This window comes from Oncorhynchus kisutch, linkage group LG25 (genome assembly GCF_002021735.2).
Source record: "Oncorhynchus kisutch isolate 150728-3 linkage group LG25, Okis_V2, whole genome shotgun sequence".
NCBI lineage: Eukaryota > Metazoa > Chordata > Actinopteri > Salmoniformes > Salmonidae > Oncorhynchus > Oncorhynchus kisutch.
In genome coordinates this window covers 29,293,212-29,306,045 of record NC_034198.2, presented here as the reverse complement: position 1 = coordinate 29,306,045, position 12,834 = coordinate 29,293,212, and positions in this window count along the sequence as shown.

Sequence of the window (12,834 nt, the reverse complement as noted above, 5' to 3'; positions counted from 1 at the left end):
GGAGAAGGGGGAGGGGAAGAGGAAAAAAGTTGGAGGGAGTACCCTGATGCACTCACCCTTACTTTACCACTACAACACTCACACACACACACAATCTTTACCCTCACTTTCACTATTACAACCAGCCTCTCAACAGAACCGTCAGATCCTCTCTCTCGCCACCCTCTCTTTCTCTCTACCCCTCTCCCCCCTCTCTCACCTCTCTCTCTCGTGCGCTCTCTCTTTTTGTTTTCCTCCTTTATGTAACCAAGGCTTACAGGCATCTGCTTAATGCACTGACAATTAAAATATAAACGGGGGAGAAGACAAAACTGGGCAAAACTGGTTGAAATGACATCATCATAAAATTACATAATCTCAACCTGTTTTTGGGATGTCCTTTGAGTAAGAGTGTACCAGGAGTTATTAGGGAATACACGGTGAAATAACGAATGAGATGACAAAAACATCAAGAACAGGGATGAGAGGAGTGATACTTTACGTCAGAGACTTGATGACGACAATTACTTGGGCTTTCAAGGCAGGCGCTGACGAGGAAATGTGGTTCAATTTGTTACTCAGGAACACATTTCTTCATCATTTCTGTTAGATTATTAGTCATAATAACAACAAAAGCAATGGATCCTTTGACAGAAAGAGTTTATTTCTGGAGATGATGTCAATATTTTAGAGGCCTCTGTACCTCTGTAGACTATTTTTAGGACAGATCATCAGTAAACAGTAGACATTTGACTTCAGAGTCCAGTTGCTGCAGACTGTTCTAGTACCCTCTCCAATTCGTTGATATACATGTTGAAGAGGGTGGGGCTCAAGCTGCATCCCTGTCTCAACCCACAGCCCTGTGGAAAGAAAATGTGTGTGTTTTTTGCAAATGTTTACTGCACACTTGCTGTTTGTGTACATGGATTTTATAATGTGATATGTCCCCCGTCCCCCCCAACACCACTTTCCATCAATTTCTATAGCTGACCTTAATGCCTAATTGAGTCAAAAGTCTCCCTACTAGCCTTTACCTCTTTACTAGCTTGTCTCCCTACAAGACTCTCCCAACCAACGTCTCTATAGTAGCCTGTCTATCTATTAGCATGTTTCTCTTCTCTACTGTCTCCCTAGTAGTCTGTCTCCCTACTAACCTCTTTCTCCCTACCAACCTCTGTCTCCCTACCAACCTCTGTCTCCTTACCAACCTCTGTCTCCCTACCAACCTCTGTCTCCCTACCAACCTCTGTCTCCCTACCAACCTCTGTCTCCCTACAAACCTCTGTCTCCCTACAAACCTCTGTTTCCCTAATAACCTCTGTCTCCCTACCAACCTCTGTCTCCCTACTAACCTCTGTCTCCCTACTAACCTCTGTCTCCCCACTATTATGTCTCTCTACTAACCTCCGACTCCCTACCAACCTCTGTCTCCATACGAACCTCTGTCTCTCTACTAACCTCCGACTCCCTACTAACCTCTGTCTCCCCACTATTATGTCTCTCTACTAACCTCCGACTCCCTACTAATTTCCGACTCCCTACTAACCTCCGACTCCCTACTAACCTCCAACTCCATACTAACCTCTGTCTCACAACCAACCCCTGTCTCCCCACTATTATGTCTCTCTACTAACCTCCGACTCCCCACTAACCTCTGTCTCTCTACTAACCTCTGTCTATTAGCATGTTTCTCTTCTCTACTGTCTCCCTAGTAGTCTGTCTCCCTACTAACCTCTTTCTCCCTACCAACCTCTTTCTCCCTACCAACCTCTGTCTCCCTACCAACCTCTGTCTCCCTACCAACCTCTGTCTCCCTACCAACCTCTGTCTCCCTACCAACCTCTGTCTCCCTACAAACCTCTGTCTCCCTACAAACCTCTGTTTCCCTAATAACCTCTGTCTCCCTACCAACCTCTGTCTCCCTACTAACCTCTGTCTCCCTACTAACCTCTGTCTCCCCACTATTATGTCTCTCTACTAACCTCCGACTCCCTACCAACCTCTGTCTCCATACGAACCTCTGTCTCCCTACCAACCTCTGTCTCCCTACTAACCTCTGTCTCCCTACTAACCTCTGTCTCCCTACTAACCTCTGTCTCCCTACTAGCCTGTCTCCCTACTAACCTCTGCCTCCCTACCAACCTCTGTCTCCCTACAAACCTCTGTCTCCCTACTAACCTCTGTCTCCCTACCAACCTCTGTCTCCCTACTAACTTCTGTCTCCCTACCAACCTCTGTCTCCCTACAAACCTCTGCCTCCCCACTATTATGTCTCCCTACAACATCTGTCTCCCTACTAGCCTCTGTCTCCCTACTACCCTCTGTCTCCCTACAAATCTCTGTCTCCCTACCAACCTCTGCCTCCCCACTATTATGTCTCTCTACTCTTCTCTGTCTCCCTACTAACCTCTGTCTCCCTACTAACCTCTGTCTCCCTACTAACCTCTGTCTCCCTACCAACCTCTGTCTCCCTACCAACCTCTGTCTCCCTACCAACCTCTGTCTCCCTACCAACCTCTGTCTCCCTACTAACCTCTGTCTCCCTACTAACCTCTGTCTCCCTACTAACCTCTGTCTCCCTACTAACCTCTGTCTCCCTACCAACCTCTGGCTCCCTACAAACCTCTGCGTCCCCACTATTAATGCTCCCTACTAACCTCTGTCTCCCTACCAACCTCTGTCTCCCTACAAACGTCTGCCTCCCCACTATTATGTCTCTCTACTAACCTCTGTCTCCCTACTACCCTCTGTCTCCCTACTACCTGTCTCCCTACTAACCTCTGCCTCCCTACCAACCTCTGTCTCCCTACAAACCTCTGCGTCCCTACTAACCTCTGTCTCCCTACCAACCTCTGTCTCCCTACTAACCTCTGTCTCCCTACCAACTTCTGCGTCCCCACTATTAATGCTCCCTACTAACCTCTGTCTCCCTACAAACCTCTGCCTCCCCACTATTATGTCTCTCTACTAGCCTCTGTCTCCCTACTACCCTCTGTCTCCCTACAAACCTCTGTCTCCCTACCAACCTCTGTCTCCCCACTATTATGTCTCCCTACCAACCTCTGTCTCCCTACTAACCTCTGTCTCCCTACTAACCTCTGTCTCCCTACTAACCTCTGTCTCCCTACCAACCTCTGTCTCCCTACCAACCTCTGTCTCCCTACTAACCTCTACCTCCCTACCAACTTCTGCGTCCCCACTATTAATGCTCCCTACTAACCTCTGTCTCCCTACAAACCTCTGCCTCCCCACTATTATGTCTCTCTACTAGCCTCTGTCTCCCTACTACCCTCTGTCTCCCTACAAACCTCTGTCTCCCCACTATTATGTCTCCCTACCAACCTCTGTCTCCCTACTAACCTCTGTCTCCCTACCAACTTCTGCGTCCCCACTATTAATGCTCCCTACTAACCTCTGTCTCCCTACAAACCTCTGCCTCCCCACTATTATGTCTCTCTACTAGCCTCTGTCTCCCTACTACCCTCTGTCTCCCTACCAACCTCTGTCTCCCCACTATTATGTCTCCCTACCAACCTCTGTCTCCCTACTAACCTCTGTCTCCCTACCAACCTCTGTCTCCCTACTAACCTCTGTCTCCCTACCAACCTCTGTCTCCCTACTAACCTCTGTCTCCCTACTAACCTCTGTCTCCCTAAAAGCCCCTGTCTCCCCACTAGCCTGTCTCCCTACCAACCTCTGTCTCCCTACTAACCTCTGTCTCCCTACTAGCCCCTGTCTCCCCACTAGCCTGTCTACCTACTAGCGTCTGCCTCCTTTACTAGCCTCTGTGTCCCTGGCCTCTCTGTTCCCAGATAGCCCAGTCCCACCAGGTGAGAGATGGTGTCAAACTGGTTTCACCCCTGTCTACTGCATTTAGCTCAGTCTCAGTGCCTTGCCACTAGGGAGAATGAGACTCTCACACACACACGCACACACAAACACACCCTGGCTACCCTATCTGTCAGCAGTGATAACAGTCTCAGATATACCTGCATGGCTCCAACAGCTGGAGCCATCTCTCTCTCTCTCTCTCTCTCTCTCTCTCTCTCTCTCTCTCTCTCTCTCTCTCTCTCTCTCTCTCTCTCTCTCTCTCTCTCTCTCTCTCTCTCTCTCTCTCTCTCTCTCTCTCTCTCTCTCTCTCTCTCTCTCTCTCTCTCTCTCTCTCTCTCTCTCTCTCTCTCTCTCTCTCTCTCTCTCTCTCTCTCTCTCTCTCTCTCTCTCTCTCTCTCTCTCTCTCTCTCTCTCTCTCTCTCTCTCTCTCTCTCTCTCTCTCTCTCTCTCTCTCTCTCTCTCTCTCTCTCTCTCTCTCTCTCTCTCTCTCTCTCTCTCTCTCTCTCTCTCTCTCTCTCTCTCTCTCTCTCTCTCTCTCTCTCTCTCTCTCTCTCTCTCTCTCTCTCTCTCTCTCTCTCTCTCTCTGTCTCTCTCTGTCTCTCTCTGTCTCTCTGTGTGTGTGTAACAGAACAGGAAGTGTGAAGGTCATACACACCAAAGGAAGGAGGACAGAAATGTGTCCCTTTAGAGAAATAACCATGGTTCGGTTAGTTAGAAGACAATGTTTCCATGGAAGTGAATAGAGGCTTTTATCCTATTTCTTTACATGCATTTTTCCTGCTTAACACAATTATCATCATTGCACTTGAAGGCATTTGTCTGTCATAATAAGTATGAAGTTATCAGCATTATTCATTGCTTTGAATTTAATCAGGAATAGTGATCATTTAACATGCAAATAATAGATTGACAATTTTAATTATAATTTCCATTCATTTTCAACTTCACAAACTATTTTCTGCCGAACAGTTTGTTCCATGCTTCACATCGCTATTATATAGTGAAATAATCAGTAACACTTTACTTGAACTGTGAATGTATAACTTATTAACAATACTTTATAACTTGTTATAAGCATGTCTGAGTCGTTATAATGTCTTATTATAAAATGAAACAATATAAGTGTCTAAAATAACTGAGTAGAGTTTAACTTCCTCAAAATCAGGTTTAAAATGAGTCCTTTTTTGACAACAGCCTGGTCCTTTATTGACAACAGCCGCGGAGGAAATCCAAGTAAGTACGAAGAGACACTGACAATCTCAGACAGTGCTCACTCAGACACTGCTCACCAACTTTTCTCTCTCTCGGTCTGGCCTGGTTCAGAATGAAACCATTATGTTGTCTTCATCTTTTGGATGACAAACACTTGTCATCGATTTCTACTTCTGTGACTGATTCCAGATAGAAATCAATCTGCTTTAGCTCCTCTCTCTCCAGAGTGAAAGAGAGCTGAGCAGTCCTTGAATGCATTCCAAATGGCACCCTATTCCCTATATAGCGCATTACTTCTAAGTTCTGACCAGAGTGAGCCCTATGAGCCCTGGTCAAAGGAAGTGCACTGTATAGGGAATGGTGTGGCCTTTGGGACGTAGACCTCTACTCCTTGGAGACATAACAAAGATTGATGACAGGGACTGTTTTTTTGTAGTAAGTGAAACAAAGCCTCATACACATAAATATTTAATATTTTCCTTCTGAGTCCTTCGTTCTGATTAATCTGAATTGAAGTGCCAATATCTTCTTTCTTGTTCTGTTTCTCCCATTTTACAATGCAGACACATTGCAGACACAATGGCCAGCAGCAAAGTGAGTGACCCCAGTGATATCCCGCTCTTTAAGATGACACCAAGCCCAAGGGCTCTATTTTAACAAACCTAAAGCAATGGTAAATATTAGTGCTGGTGGTAGGTCTGGGGATGTGTCGGAAATATGTTTGCTATATTCACAGAAGGAATTATGGGAGCAATAGCTGTCGGTGGCGTGAAAGGGAAGGGTTTTGGTGAATAAATAAGTTGTAGGTGTGATGAGGGCTTGACCATTCACTGGCAAATCAACATTGGTCATGGCTTAGTGCTGTATGCAGTTGTCTCAGGTTGTGTGTTATTAATATTCTTTGAATTATCATCTATTCCAATTCGTCTGGGGGCACAGAATATTCTCATCCTAGTCGATTGTATATTGATACCACTTATTAAAGGGATACTTTGGGATTTTTGACATGAATCCCTTTATCTACTTCCCCAGAGTCAGATGAACCCGTGGATAGCAATTATGTCTCTGCATCCAGTATGAAGGAAGTAGATAATGTTGATAATGTTTTGCTAGAGGTAGTTTAACTAGCATTAGCATAATACCTGGAAGTCTATGATACTTAAATGCATGCTAACACTTTCCATAGACTTCCAGTCATTGTGCTAACGCTAGTTAGCAATTGCGCTAACGCTTCCGTCAAATTGCACGAAGAGACATAAAAATGGTATCCACTAGTGCATGGGGAAATACATCACATCCTGAGTATCCCATTAGATAGCATACAGTTATAAATAAAAAAATTAAATGTAATGTGTCGTTGTGTGAGGCACATTCGCAATAAGCAAGATACAGGCCTATCCATCATTGACAGGGCATTATAGGACTGAATCATTTGAATATGTTTAATAACTTAAATGTTTGTAAGTACCAGGGTCACCGGCATCATCTCATCTCTTGTTCCATGATGGGCATATAGACATAGCCTATATGGAGGGGCTTTTACACTCACTGTTTTGCTGCTCCCAAACTTGATCTTTTAATAAAGCTTAGGCGATTAAGAGTTATTTCAAAGAGGTCTGACGAGACAAACCTTTTATTTATATTCTTGGCTAATTGGCGAATGAATGCATTGTACAGGACAAAAACACAATTCTTCATTGAGGGGAGGGTAGGCTATGCTTGGTTTTGAATCAAATGAAATAAAAGGTTCACTAGCATGAAAAGCATATCCCTCTTGTTCCATGTGCATATGTGCACTGTGCTGTATGGGCGGCATTTCCGCTGTCAAACTCCATGCCCTAACCAACCGTACTAAGATCTGCTTAAATCTCCCTATTTTCCCTGAATGAAATTGTCACTTTTACACTAGTTTTTAAGGACAACACCTCAAATGTTTCCACCCCTCCAACCTCAGTGCAAGCAAGTTGATGTTAGACAGGTAAATTGCCAAACCTGGCGCAAGGGGTAGAAAAAATGCCAGAGCACCAGATTTGACATGCCGAAATGACCAACTAATGTGCGTTTGACACGTGTCTCACCTTAGCGCCAGCCGGAAATAGAGTCCCTAGAGTATCTTTCCTTTACCCTAACCCCTACTTTGTCTGAAAATTGAAAAGCAGTAGCAGGTGTGAATGAATTGTACTGCAGACAGTCCAATCTAAATAATTTACTGTCTGCAGTACACTTTATTCATACTAGCTACTGCTTTTCAATTTTCAGACACCCCAGACACATATTGTGGATTTTCTGTCCCCCAATCAATGTCCGGAACATTCAGTGTGTTCTCGGGCCCAACTCTCAGGGTCTGCTGCTGCTACTGCTCAGTATATTAACACTGGCCTCTCTCTTTGCCTCTCTCTTTATCTCACTCCCCTCCTGTTGGCAGAGTTACGACTCTGAACTGGCTGTCAGACACACTCGCACACAAGTGCACATACACACAAAGACACACATGCGCACGAGTATGCACGCACGCACACATACACACACGCACGCACACACAGAACCATGCACGCACGCACACATACACGCACACACAGAACCATGCACGCACGCACACGCACGCACGCACACACAGAACCACGCACGCACGCGCGTACACACACACACACACACATGCACGCACACATACACACACGCACGCACACATACACACACGCACGCACACATACACACACGCACGCACACACAGAACCACACACACACACACACACAGGTCCACTGTAAATTACACAGAGCTCCATACTGACCTGCCAGTAGGGTCAAACATCAGCCGACATCATAGGAGCTGCGATAACAAACAAACAAGCATTTAAAGCAGTTTCATGCTAATTGTGTGCTTTTCTCATCTATATTTTCCAGAAGATGTTTATGGTATGATACAGTGTAAGTCCAACATGTGCAGTAAAGGGCACAGAGCATCCAGCATCTGTTTTGATTTAGCCTCTGCATTACACTGTCATGATGTAATAACTTACACAACAAACCACTGGAGTGGTACTAAATGAACTTGGTGGTTGAATACAAACACGCTCATGCTATAGAGTTGATTAATAACATCACTAATGACTTTCTGCCCACATACTGTATACGTCATCTTTCTGTTGTTGTTTCTGTTGTTATTGTCCTGTGCTTTGGTACATTGCCAGGTTATTTTAAGGCATTGTTTACCGACAGATTTTAGCATCGCAACAATGTCATTGTTTTTACTGCAACAGTGCAGATCAACAGAGCTTCTGCTACGCGTATTACAGAAAGAGTACACAATAACGTTTTCTCAGATTATGCATCAGAATTTATATCTACAAAAATGTACGTTAACAGTTAAACATACTGTTTGCTTGTTTCTGTGTTTTTTAAGTTAACTGAGGAAAAGGACATGTGCAAAACAACATGTACTATATTCCACATTGATAAAGAGATCGTTTTCACAGATATCCAAAGGCGCCAGAACTGCCAGTCAATGATGATCACAAAAGACCTTGGAGAAGTACACGTGCAGGTCAGTTATTTTATATGAAAGGCTTCCAAAGCATAAAATAAGAATCACACTGATTTTATATTTTTAGACAGAAACCTTTTGGAGCAAGGCATTTTCCTCAAATAATTTATTTTGCAAGCCTGTTTATTTTGTAGATATTAACATGTTGACTTTTACAGTACATTAATCTTGAAATGCCATTGCCACCTACTAAGCATGACACTTGCCTCAAATCATAACATTTCCATGTATTCCTTCTATCCAAGCCAGTTGTTGAGTGTGGATGATGTCAAATAGCAGCATGTTAAGCTGATGAATGATAAGGGTAAAAAGCTATCAAAGGGTTCTAGATGAAAGGCTAAGGGCAGGGAGGCTATGCTGGGTGTTCAGGCCACTGCGTTTGATGATGCTCATTCTGAATGGTGTTAGATAGCAGGGGGTAACTTGGTACACAGACTAAATAAATTGTTCTAAATAGTGCCAAATAAGGGTTCTTAGGCTTCAAACCATAGTGGATCCCTTTTTGGTGCTATATAGACACTTTTTTTGAAGGGTCTATAAAGAACCCTTTCATAAGGCTCTATAAATAACTATTCATAAAAGGTTCTATATAGTTCCAAAAAAAGGTTCCGCTATGGTTACAACAGTTTTTTATGGTTCTTTATAGAATCTTTACGGAGAATGTTTGTTAATCTCAAAGGTTATTTGTAGATACATTTAAAAAATCATACATTTGAATTTCATTTAATTGACAAGTTTAATTAGGTGTGGTAGTTCTGGAATAGCTGGGAGTCCCTGGGGAGAGAATTGAGAACCACCGATTTAATTAACTGTTGACATAAGGTCATACATCAGTTATTCACAAGAAACTATCACTGGGTACGCTCATACTTAACATAAAATGACAGGTTAGATCAACTGGAAAGACACTTTCACTCACGGTGAAAAAATTAGCACAAGAAGAGCTGAGCACAAACCACACCCCAACCTTTTAATAAATCATTAAAAGAGTAAAGAAAGCCTTTTCTGAACTGCAAAGAAACATTGAAGGGCTACACAGGGTTGAGGAACCTAATAAGGTTCTTGAGAGAGATGCCATAGGGAATACGTTTTACAGTCTCTGAAGAACCATAAATGGGATGGTTCTTTGAAGAACCAAGAAAAATCCAAGGCCCTGGACGGGAACTGATTAGCCTTGCTGTAGGGTTTTAAGCATTATTTGCATATTTCACAGGGTGCTTTTCGAGTGAATTCCCAAGGTGCCATTCATACACTTTCAGTCCTGTGGCTCTCACCAAGTGATATCCTAAGTGAATTTGTTGTCATTCAAATTAAATTCAGACAACACACATTTCATTAGGCCTTCATTTGAGGGTCTAGATTGACCCTAATACAGTGGCTTGAACAGCCCTTTCTCACCCGGACAAAAGGAACACCTACAGTTGAAGATGGAAGTTTACATACACCTTAGCCAAATACATGTAAACTCAGTTTGAACAATTCCTGACATTTAGTCCTAGTAAAAATTCCCTGTCTTAGGTCAGTTATGATCACCACTTTATTTAAAAAATGTGAAATGTCAGAATAATAGCAGAGAATGACTTATTTCATATTTTATTTATTTCATCACATTCCCAGTGTGTCAGAAGTTTACATACACTCAATTAATATTTGGTAGCATTGCCTTTAAATTGTTTACCTTTGGTCAAATGTTTCGGGCAGCCTTCCACAAGCTTCCAACAATAAGTTGGGTCAATTTTGGCACATTCCTCTTGACAGAGCTGGTGTAACTGAGTCAGGTTTGTAGGCCTCCTTGTTCGCACAAACTTTTTCAGTTCTGCCCACACATTTTCTATGGGATTGAGGTCAGGGCTTTGTGATGGCCACTCCAATACCTTGACTTTGTTGTCCTTAAGCCTTTTTGTCACAACTTTGGAAGTATGCTAGGGGTCATTGTCTATTTGGAAGACCCATTTGCGACCAAGCTTTAACTTCCTGATTGATGTCTTGAGATGTTCCTTCAATATATCCACATCATTTTCCTACCTCATGATGCCATCTATTCTGTGAAGTGCACCAGTCCCTCCTGCAGCAAAGCACCCCGACAACATGATGCCTCCACCCCCGTGCTACACGGTTGAGATGATGTTCTTCGGCTTGCAAGCCTCCCTCTTTTCCTCCAAACATAACTATGGTCATTATGGCCAAACAGTTTTATTTTTGTTTCATCAGACCAGAGGACATTTCTCCAAAAAGTATGATCTTTGTCCCCATATGCAGTTGCAAACCATAGTCTGTCTTTTTTTATGGTGGTTTTTGGAGCAGTGACATCTTCTTTGCTGAGGGCCTTTCAGGTTTTTCTCGATATACGACTCGTTTTACTGTGGATATAGATACTTTGTACATGTTTCCTCCAGCATCTTCACAATGTCCTTTGCTGTTGTTCTGGGATTGATTTGCACTTTTCGCACCAAAGTATGTTCATCTCTAGGATACAGAACGCATCTCCTTCCTGAGCGGTTTGATGGCTGCGTGGTCCCATGGTGTTTATATTTGCGTTTTATTGTTTGTACAGATGAACGTGGTACCTTCAGACGTTTGGAAATTGCTCCCAAAAATGAACCTGACTTGTGAAGGTCTACAATTCTTTTCTGAGGTCTTGGCTGATTTCTTTTGATTTTCCCATGATGTCAAGTAAAGATGCACTGAGTTCGAAGGTAGGCCTTGAAATACATCCACAGGTACACCTCCAATTGACTCAAATTATGTCACTTAGCCTATCAGAAGCTTCTAAATTTTCTGGAATTTTCCAAGCTGTTTAAAGGCACAGTCATCTTAGTGGATGTAAACTTCTGCCCCACTGGAATTGTGATACAGTGAATTCTAAGTAAACAATTGTTGGAAAAATTACTTGTGTCCGTAGTGAAGTAGATGTCCTAACCGACTTGCCAAAACTATAGTTTTTTAACAAGAAATTTGTGGAGTGGTTGAAAAATTAATTTTAATGACTCCAACCTAAGTGTATGTAAACTTCCGACTTCAACTCTATGTGAGAATGCTGTTCATTGACTACAACTCAGCGTTCATCAACATAGTGTCCACGAAGCTCATCACTAAGCTAAGGACTCTGGGACAGAACACCTCCCTCTGCAACCGGTTCCTCCACTTCCTGACATGCTGCTCCCAGGTGGAAAGAGTAGGCAACAACCTGTCTGCCATGCTGATCCTTAACGCTGGGGCCCCTCAGGGGTGTGTAAATAGTCCCCTGCTGTATTCCCTGTTCACCCACGACTGCGTGGCCAAACACAACTCCAACACCATCATTAAGTTTGCTGACGACACAACGGTAGTAGGTCTGACCACCGACAATGATGAGATGGCCTATAGGGAGGAGGTCAGAGAACTAGTACTAGTCTGAATGTCTGAAATACTCTTCAAGAGGTGCTTTGGTATATTGTGATTTATTTAATTGGCACATTGATTGAATTTTTTAAATTTTTACCACAATATTAGCTCTTCTTTTTTTTTTTTGCTTCAACAAAGTACAGAGCAAAGGGTCTGAACACTTATGCAAATGTGATACCTCACATGTGGTGTCACTGTGTGGTGCCAGGACAACAACCTCTTCCTCAATGTGAGCAAGACAAAGCAGCTGATCATGGACTACAGGAAAAGGTGGGCTGAACAGGCCCCCATTAACATCGAAGGGGCTGTAGTGGAGCAGGTTGAGAGTTTCAAGGTACTTGGTGTCCACATCACCAACAAACTATCATCCAAACATACCAAGACAGTCGTTTGTCATGGGTCCCCAGATCCTCAAAAGGTTCTATAGCTGCACCATCGAGAGCACCCTGACCGGTTGCATCACTGCCTGGTATGGCAACTACTCAGCATCTGACCGTAAGGAGCTACAGGTGGTAGTACGAACGGCCCAGTACATCACTGGAGCCAAGCTTCCTGCCATTCAGGACCTATATCAAATCAAATCAAATCAAATTTATTTGTCACATACACATGGTTAGCAGATGTTAATGCGAGTGTAGCGAAATGCTTGTGCTTCTAGTTCCGACAATGCAGTAATAACGAACAAGTAATCTAACTAACAATTCCAAAAAAAACTACTGTCTTATACACAGTGTAAGGGGATAAAGAATATGTACATAAGGATATATGAATGAGTGATGGTACAGAGCAGCATAGGCAAGATACAGTAGATGATATCGAGTACAGTATATACATATGAGATGAGTATGTAAACCAAGTGGCATAGTTAAAGTGGCTAGTGATACATG